The 9,683-nt window shown below is 31.2% G+C and overlaps 1 pseudogene; it reads right to left on the bottom strand.

Annotated features, from left to right (window-relative positions):
* Window positions 1-2,825: 2,825 nt before the first annotated feature.
* LOC149547558 (G-type lectin S-receptor-like serine/threonine-protein kinase At2g19130 pseudogene) lies at window positions 2,826-3,953 on the bottom strand (annotated as a pseudogene).
* Window positions 3,954-9,683: the final 5,730 nt, after the last annotated feature.

Genomic DNA, 9,683 nt, shown 5'->3' with positions numbered 1-9,683 from the left:
ATGATTGCATAGAAACACTATTACTATGGATGGGCTGTCTATCTTGATTAGGAACAACAGGAAAAATATCTTGAATTGGATAGTAAGAAGAACAATGTATTTCTATCCTTTATCCTTGAACTATTTGAAGTCTTTCTTGCCATTGTACTTGTGACCTTTCTTCTCAGTTTTGTTCTACTTATTTGGGCACCTAGAAGCAATATGTCCAATTTCTTCACAAGAAAAATAGATTAGAGTAACTTTACCTTTGTATTTTCCTTTGCCTCTTGAATATTTTCTTGCTAGTAGAGCTTCAACTACTTCAAGATCACTATCTAAACTTTGTTCTAATTCTTCATCACTTTCTGATTGTGGTTCCTTCATCTTTTTCCCTTTTTCTTTGAGTGAAAGCTTGGCTTCAAATGCTGATTCAACATTCTTGGTAGTTGGAACATAGTTGTCATAGTTGTCTAGCTCAAATGCAGTCAATCTTCCAACTATGGCCTCTAAATTTATTTTATGATTTGCCTCACATCTCCTTTCTTGAATTGCAGAGACTCTGATTGCATAAATAGGAAGTAGGGTTCTAAGAACTTTACTTATAACTGTCTCTTCACTAATATCTCCTCTAGATGCTTTGATTGCACTAACACATACTTTAACTCTTTCAACATACTTTGCAATGTGTTCATCCTCTCTCATCCTCATTTGATCAAATTTCCCTCTCAAACTTTCTACTTTGGCTCTTCTCACATTATCATCTCCTCCATAGATTTCTTTCAGCTTGCTCCACATTTCAAAGGCAGTTTTGCAATCCTTTATGTCATCAAATTCTTCATAACTCAGAGCAAATGCTATATCAAATGCTATATCTATCATCATGTTATTGTGAGTCTTCTTTTCAGCAATATCATTGATAGATAATGTACTAGAAGGTTCTTCATATTTTTCATCAAGGTACTACAACCCTATATCACCAATGGAAGCCAGATGAAGCCTCAGCAATCCTTGCCATGCTGAGAAGTTGTCCCTATTAAGTCTTGGAATTTCTCTTTTGTAAGACATCGTGATCTTTAGCTTAGATCCTTGAAATCTTTTCCTGTAAGCACCAATAGCTCTGATACCAATTGTTGGAATTAAAGATAGAGTAACTGAGAGGGGGGGTGAATCAGTTACTACCAAAATTAATCCACTAATCCCTTAGATGTCTTAAAGATCTAGTTACTATTTTTACTTGATAAAAAACTACTATAACTTGGTAAATTAAACTATTACTTTCCTTTTAAGCAATCATGCATGTAACTGAAAATAAAGTAAACGCAAGAGACACCAGATTTAACGTAGAAACACAATATGAGAAAAACTACCAAGTAACTAGTCACCAATTTTAACGCTCTTCTGAAGTGAGCCCTATTAGGAGCCAACCCTATTAAAGGTTACAATACACACTATTTATTTTTTTAATATCATGTAAACACTATTTTATAGAGCTCAAAGTCAAAAATATTCTCATATAGATTTAATAGCATTTTAACTAGATATAGTATATTGTAATTAAAAATTTATACAAGTACGTATTTTAACACTCGAAAATATTTTTGATTTTGAGAAGAAAAAAATACTATATTATATCAACAAAATTTAAAAATTATATGGCATTCTAGAGGAGAGAGTCCTCTTCCAGAATGTATAATTTTTCTTTTGGTTTGAATAATTTTTTTTTAAAAATGTGGTGAGAGATGAAAACTATCAATTTGAGATGAGTTAAAATTTGAATCATTATAAAAGAGGAAATAGGTCTAAAACCAATTTTTATTTTTTATTGTTCTAGCTACATATTTTATCTATAACATAATTTGAGATCAAAGGGAAACAAGTTAATTTCTATGTAGTTTTGTGGTGGGAACTAGACCCCTAATTTTCAACATTTTTTAGCAACTAAAAATTTATCTTTGAAAAATAGGAAAATATATCATTTCTTATTCCAAATAATTATTAAAAATTATAATCCTAAACTTCATCCATTTCTACACATTTTATTAATTTACTTCATTTTTAAATTCTAAATAATAATGCTAGTTTTATGTCATTGAAGGTGAACAAATGTACTTTTGTTAGCCTTTTCCTTTGTAAATGGGTGACACAAATTTGTGCTTTTACCCTAATAGAAAACTCCCAAAAACCTTATAGCTCCATAAGAAAACTATGTCTTTCTTATTCTTTGCCAACTCCTTCATTGTATTTTGTACTACCTCACCTACTCTAACCCAATCTAATAATGGATTAAAAAATTCAAATATTTTATGCTTTAAAAACTTGTATTTTAGGGTGACCAAACTTAGCATTCAATTAGAAATTAATAAACATTTGAAAAATGCTAAAATATGGTTGAATTTTGACATTTTAAATTTAATCACTGCATACTGTATTAGCCCTTGGCAATAGTTCTCTACCATGACAAGAACTAACAACAATGTCACAATCGTTTTATTTTAAAATCGTGAAATTCTAATTATATTTTTATTAAAATCTTGTATTCACGAGATTACTTCTGTAAGAAATTTTATGTAGAATCTCTTTCCCTTTCTTTGCTAATACATAGATACAATAGGATTGCAAGGAAGATCACTAGAATTTCTAACCCTAAATTTGCAATTTGCATTGACAAACTAGGAAAATTGAATATTTTTAAATTTTAAAATTGAATATTTTTAAATATTAACAAAATCATAATATTGACATACAAATATACATCTATTGACTTGCAAAGTATATCTTTCTCAAGTGGGGAAATGACAAGATAGATGGCCATAATCATTTTAAGCTCGGCAAACCGCCCATTACTTTCAAACAATACAATCACTTTCGCTGTCGCTTGCACTGCTCCCGCGGTATACTCGCTGGTTAATTATCACGGCTGGAATTTGTGGTGTTTGAGCCTCTACCTTACCTTCAAGCATCAGCACCACCCGTGCCATGTTTGGCCTTGCATTTTGTTCCTTTTGAATACATAATAAACTCACAAGAGCAGCTCTTCTCACCTCTTCCACATTTGCATCACTCGAAATCCTTTTATCCACAATGTTTATCAGGTTCCTCTGACAAATTTGCTCTTCAGCCCAGGCTGGAAGGTAATACCTACTCGATTCTTTCACAGTGAAGTCCAGATTTCTTCGGCCTGAAATGATTTCCAAAAGAGTCATGCCAAAACTGTAGACATCAACTTTGGGAGTAATTGGAAGGCCAGATATCCACTCGGGAGCCAAGTATCCTCGCGTTCCTCTCGTAGTCGTCAACACTTTGCTAAAATCTCTACCCACAAGCTTTGCTAATCCAAAATCTCCAAGCTTGGGAGTAAAATCCTCATTTAACAGGATGTTTTCTGGCTTTATGTCGCCGTGAATGATGCGATCGCTGCATTGCTCATGGAGATAAAGTAATCCTCTTGCGGTACCCAACGCAACCTCAAATCGCGTTGTCCAATCCAGTGTCTTAGACTGCCGTTTGGAATTGTTGGGGAAAAGTAAAGCATTTAGAGAGCCGTTGGGCACGTATTCGTAAACCAGCAATCTCTGTGATCGTTCTGCGCAAAATCCTTTAAGCCTCACCAGATTCTTATGATTTACGATTCCCACGGAGTTGATTTCGGCTCGGAATTGCTTTCCACATTGTTTGGAAGCCTTCAGTTTCTTTACCGCCACAAGCGTACCGTCTGTTAGAGTTCCTTTGAACACTGAACCGAATCCCCCGGAGCCTAGTTTATCTCTGAAATTCCTGGTGATGATCTTCAGCTCTTCGTAAGTGAAGATTGTAAAGAATATTGTTGAATCCAAGGACTCTGCTCGCCTTTGGGTTCTTCTTAACTGACGCCTCTGCCGCTGTAGAAATGAAAATATTAAAGCAGCGGCAAGAGCGACAATGGCAAGAAGTTGCGATAAAACTATTATTTGAAACTTGTCGAGGGCCAGCGCCATCAGATCACAATGTTTTCCCCAAAAAGGAACTTGTCAAACAAAAGATGCTCAAATTTTATTCCCGTCAGTTCATTTGTTTGGGACGGTGCACATGCACTCCGAGATCCCTGAAATGATTCTACGCCTTAGACGTCTGAGAAATTCTTTGAAAAAGAAGGCTGTGCTACAGAAATACCTGCAATGATTGTATTTGTGCCATCCGCATTCTCGTATTCTTAGCCTTTATAATGGAGAGCTTTGGTAAAATGAATTGGTCAGCGTGAAGAAGATAGGGGTGGTCTTGGTTCCGTCTGTTCCACGCAAACAAAAAAAGATCCCGAAAATTGCGATTCACTCTGGGTCTTCTTTCTTAAGTCCGTTCCACGCGAAGGAGAAAGATCTGTTCCACGAAAAGGAAAAAGAGCTCGTCGTTTTACTGCACGCGGGAGGCAGATATATGGCTCTTTCTTCCGTCTGTTTTACGGAAAGGAAAAAATATCTCAGCAATTGTGGTTCATTTTGGATGTTATATTTTAATAATATATTACTATTATTATTATAAATTGTATATTTAGAATAATAAATTTTCAATGTCAAGATTTCTGGATGTTCTAATGCTATTAGATTGACAAAACAACGCAATAATTGAATAGTCGTCTCAGACATACACACATACATATACACACATGCATATATACATATACACACACAACTCACACACGTGCACGTATATATGTTTATATGTATATGTATATGTATATGGATATATCTGTATATGTATACATATACAGATATAGATATCTATCTATATGTGTATATACGTATGTGTGCATATATGTGTATGTATGTGTGTGTGTGTGTACATATATACATATGCATACAAATATCTACACACATATATATGTACACATACGTACATATGTACGTGTGTGTACACGTGCATTTAATTATGTTTGAAGTTTTATAAGATTTTTTTTATTTAAGTAAATTAAATTGATTTAAAATATATAAGACAATTGAAGATAATCAAATATTCAAAAAGATAAAATGAATTAATCTATAACAAAAAATTATTTAGTGATTTGACTTTCTTGATAATAAATTGTAGAGACAATTTCCAATAAAGAAACTAGTTGACTTTATTGTCTTCCCTGACAATTAGTGAGCTTAATTTTCTTCTATGAAATAAATATTTGAGAAATTATAGTAATTTCCTCATAAGCTTACCCAATTTGTTTTCGTTCACACTAACCTAGTTAGCTGTCTAAATCTATATAAAAAACAACTCATTTCTATATTCCCCTCAACTAGAAAAATGTGAAAATAAGAAAGAATGGTCTATTAGCAAACTTATGCAATACTTCTTCCACTAAATAAACACAATTGAATGGAACTTTAAGACACATTTCTTGGATGCTTTACTAATAAGAAATAAGACCATAATACCAACTAGTGGAATATTTGAGTTAAGATTCTCTAATTGGTACATTGGTATTGTAACGCCCCGCCAAGGGATCCAAAAGAATTAACCTAAAGTTTCACTAAGTTTGCTAAACATTTTTTTTTTTAAAGTAAGAATGTATAACATACACATCAAACACATAGTAGCGGAAGCAATAACATGTAATCATCGACAAACATACATTGCAAGTTACATTTCCTAAAGATCCCAAGACATTGAGTCACGTTTAAATTTAATTAATTCTAAGTCTAACAACTATCACATACATATGAAAGAATAATCAGAAAGTCCCATGTCCATTATATACATTTGTTTCGAATGCCTCTTGGCAAATTAATTCGGAATGCTCAATCATCCTCTGTACAAGTCACAGGGTATGAAAGGCTTAAAAGAATATACATATGTAAAGATAAAGATACAACATCCTCAAATCCATGATACAAGGAACAGTAAAATATATAAATCTATTCACCATACATGATACATCCATACATCCATAATGATAAAACATCTATCATAAAATCTAACCATCCATCATAATAATCCAAGATTATAGTGAAGATAAATGCCAATCACGAAAACTCCAGCCACGGTGATCATGGAACGGATCTCAATGGTAAGAGTAAAAAAAAGCACTACCACCCGACTGCGTGGAACCTAAATGGTCCACTCCCACCGCGCTGAGGAGATAGTCTCAAGTCCCAAATAGGATAACAAAACCTATAATCATAAATAATCTCTAAGTCCAGGAAATCCTATAAGTATGCTAACTCAAGGGTTCCTAAAAAGATCGACATCTAAATCCCAGAGGTACCACAAGACACGTAGGAAACCTAATATGCAAGCGGGAAAGTGTCATCGCAAAAGTCACGTAGAAGTTACCCGAGCAATCCCTTAGGAATCCAAGGTCCCTACTGATCCCTGCGGCCACTAGTATCCTCTCGTACTGACGAGGCATACTATGGAGTGCAAGGTCGTAACCAAGCGTTCTCTCTACCCCATCCTAGTCTGTACTAGCACTCAAGGCATGGGAGAGAACATACAATTATCTTATTAGGTTCATTTTCCCTTATTTAGTGTAAATGTTTTCACTTATTAAAACAACTTACAATGGGTTACTCCAGGCAGCCTCTTAGGGCCTCGATCCCCATTGCAAGCCACTTCCCGACTCTACACATAGATAACCTACCCTAGGCTCATAAAATCACAAATCAAGAATCATAATAAAATCACCTCAATCCTATACAAGCAACTGAAAAACATCATAAAAGATAAGCCACAAAATTACATCAGTTCTTCATGAGCAACAGATAAGCATCCAATAATAATCATATGATCACGACAGTTCTCTATCAGCAACTTAAGGCATCAATGATAAATCACAAAATCCAATGGTTCTCCAATGAGCAACCAGAAAGTATCCCAATAGTAAATTACAATACTGATCGAAGACTCCAAAATGGTCAAGTCAAAACATGACATCATCAAGAACATAACAAACACTTCAGTCCTCTCAAGCGACCGAAAAGCAAACTAAGTATAACTGATCGAGACTCAAAAATGGTTATCAAATATAACTGATCGAGACTCGAAAATGGTTAAGTCAAGTATCTCAAATACATACACCTCAGCTTCACACAAGGAAATTGGAAAGCAATAACAAACAGTAAATACATCCATCATAGAGCATACTATCACATTACCTTGGTTGGTTTGAAAAGATCGAGAACAAATCATCATAACATCACATTCACAACCCTGAGCCTCTGGGGACAACCTAAACTGGTCAACGCTAAACCAACCCCATAACACTCAAACATAAATAATATATAGAAAACATCATAGTCTCACAATTGGTTTTGATTTGAAATATACAGTTGAGTTAAACAATTAAGGTTTCAGTTTTCAGTGTTTATTTTCAAATAAAAAGTTTTATAGTTCAATTTAATTGATAATATACTATTGAGGTTTCCATTTCCAGTTGAACGTATGTTTTAAACAGATAGAACCCATAGTTCACCTTTACCAAGTAACCCGTTCCTAACTCCAAATGAAACACCTAATTACCCTTAATTGATCTTAAGTCAAAGTCCTAAAACAATCTAAAGTAATAATTAAATTATTAATAATCCTTGTTGATTATAATAATCTAAGCTTCCATTAAAATCGATGTTATAATATTAAACTTGCTTACACAAATATTCGATTTAATTAATCTTAATTAAGTCAAACTATAACTAAGATTAATTAATGATACATAAATAATCATATTATATTTATTAATAATTTATTTATTTATAAAATTATTAATAAATAATAATAAAATTTCAATATAATTTAAAATTTAATAATTTTAAATTATCTAATAACAATATTAAATAAAGTAATTCTATTTAAAACGTTTTTTTTTTTTTTTTTTTAAACGATTTATAAAAATTTAAATCGTAATATTTTTTTAAAAAAAATAAAACAATGGCGTTTTTAAAGGCCCGCCGGCCTGCCGTCCACCTGCAGCCGCAGGTGTTACTGCTGCTGCGCAGTAGTACCACCTGCTGCGGCAGCGTGGGAAAGAGTGTGGGGCGTGGGAAGTGGTGGCCCCGCCCCACCCCAAATATATTATTATTATTATTTTTTATTTTTTATTTTTTATTTTTTTATTTTTTTAATTTTTTTTTAAATATAAAACAAATCTCCATTTTCGATTTTAATAAAAGTATTAAATAATTAATTTTATTTTAAATAAGATTTATTTAATTTTATTAAAATAATAAATATATATATATATATATATAATAAATAATGTTTATTTTAAATTTAGTTTGATTTAATTTTCATTAAGACAATATCCTCCAAGGAAAATATATATATATATATATATATATATATATATATATATATATATATATTTTTTAAACTTAGAACTTTCAGTTTTACATTCAAAATCCTTACCTAAATAAATCTTAATTTCTAAATCAAGAAAACAAGGGTTCTAATAATTCATCCAGTCTCCATGGATACAGAAATTATTGACGAACAATTAATAAATTCACAATATTGAAAGCTTAAAACTTTCATCACAGAGAATTCGGATTTACAAATCCCAGACACGAAGAAGAAAGGAAAGGATAATTGCGTATTTAATCGATAATCAACAACACAAGACCCTACCTGATCCTGATGCTATTATGAAATCCCCAGGAACTGCAAGAGAATTCGCTCCTCTCAATAACCTTCTTCCCAAAATCTTTCTTTGGTATTTGCCTTCTGAAAATCGCTTCCAAAAGATGTCTCCCCAAAATTTCCCGTCCAACTTCGTATATCCCAAAAATGAACCCCCAAAGTTGTGATAAGCAATTTCTCCTCAATTCGGGGCACTAATTGTGCGTTTACCCGAGAAGACTCTTTGCACAACTCAGTTAACTCCAAATTAACCTTTATTATCTTTTCTTATTCTTTTGCATTCAACTTTCATGCACATTAAGTTGAATTATTAAATAACTTTATCTAATATTCCACTTGACTTCTATTTTTAATCTTTATTACTTTTAATCTCATGCGCACTTTATGAAATTAAAGTAACATTATTATTTTCTATTATTTAATCTTTTAATTTAATTCTCATATTTAAACTCATGCTTAGATCATGCGATCTAGAATTCTTAATAATTTAATATCTTTCAACTTTTAATTTATTTTAGAACTTAATTGATAACATATTTAATTAATTCAATTAACAATAATATTTAGCATTTATTTAAAAATAAACTCTAAATATATTATTATTAAATTAAATAAATATTATCCTGTTCTAAATTTATCTTTGAACTTTAATCTCCAAATTTAGTTCTTTTATTTAATTAATTTCTCAATTAATTAAATATTAAAGATATCAAAATAATTCTCTATTAAATTAAATCATTAATTAATCTTTTTAATTAATTTATTTTATTTTAAACTTATGCACGCATCATGCAATGTAGAATCTTTTTAATAATTTAATATCTTTTCCACTTCTTAATTCATTTTAGAAACTTAATTAATAAAATATTTATTAATTCAATTAATAATAATATTTAGCATTTATTTAAAAATGAACTCTAAATATTTTATTATTAAATTAAATAAATATTATCACATTCTAAATTTAAACTTTTAACTTTTATCACCAAATTTAATTCTTTTTATTTAATTAATTTCTCAATTAATTAAATATTAAAATGTCATAATAATTTTTCCATTAAATTAAATCATTAATTAATCTTTTAATTAGACTTAATTAATAAAAATTA

This window comes from Cupressus sempervirens, chromosome 7 (genome assembly GCF_028749045.1).
Source record: "Cupressus sempervirens isolate cs-2001-9-10 chromosome 7, ASM2874904v1, whole genome shotgun sequence".
Taxonomy (NCBI): Eukaryota; Viridiplantae; Streptophyta; class Pinopsida; order Cupressales; family Cupressaceae; genus Cupressus; species Cupressus sempervirens.
The sequence above is the reverse complement of the archived record's forward strand: the minus strand, read 5'-3'. Positions and strand labels throughout refer to the sequence as shown.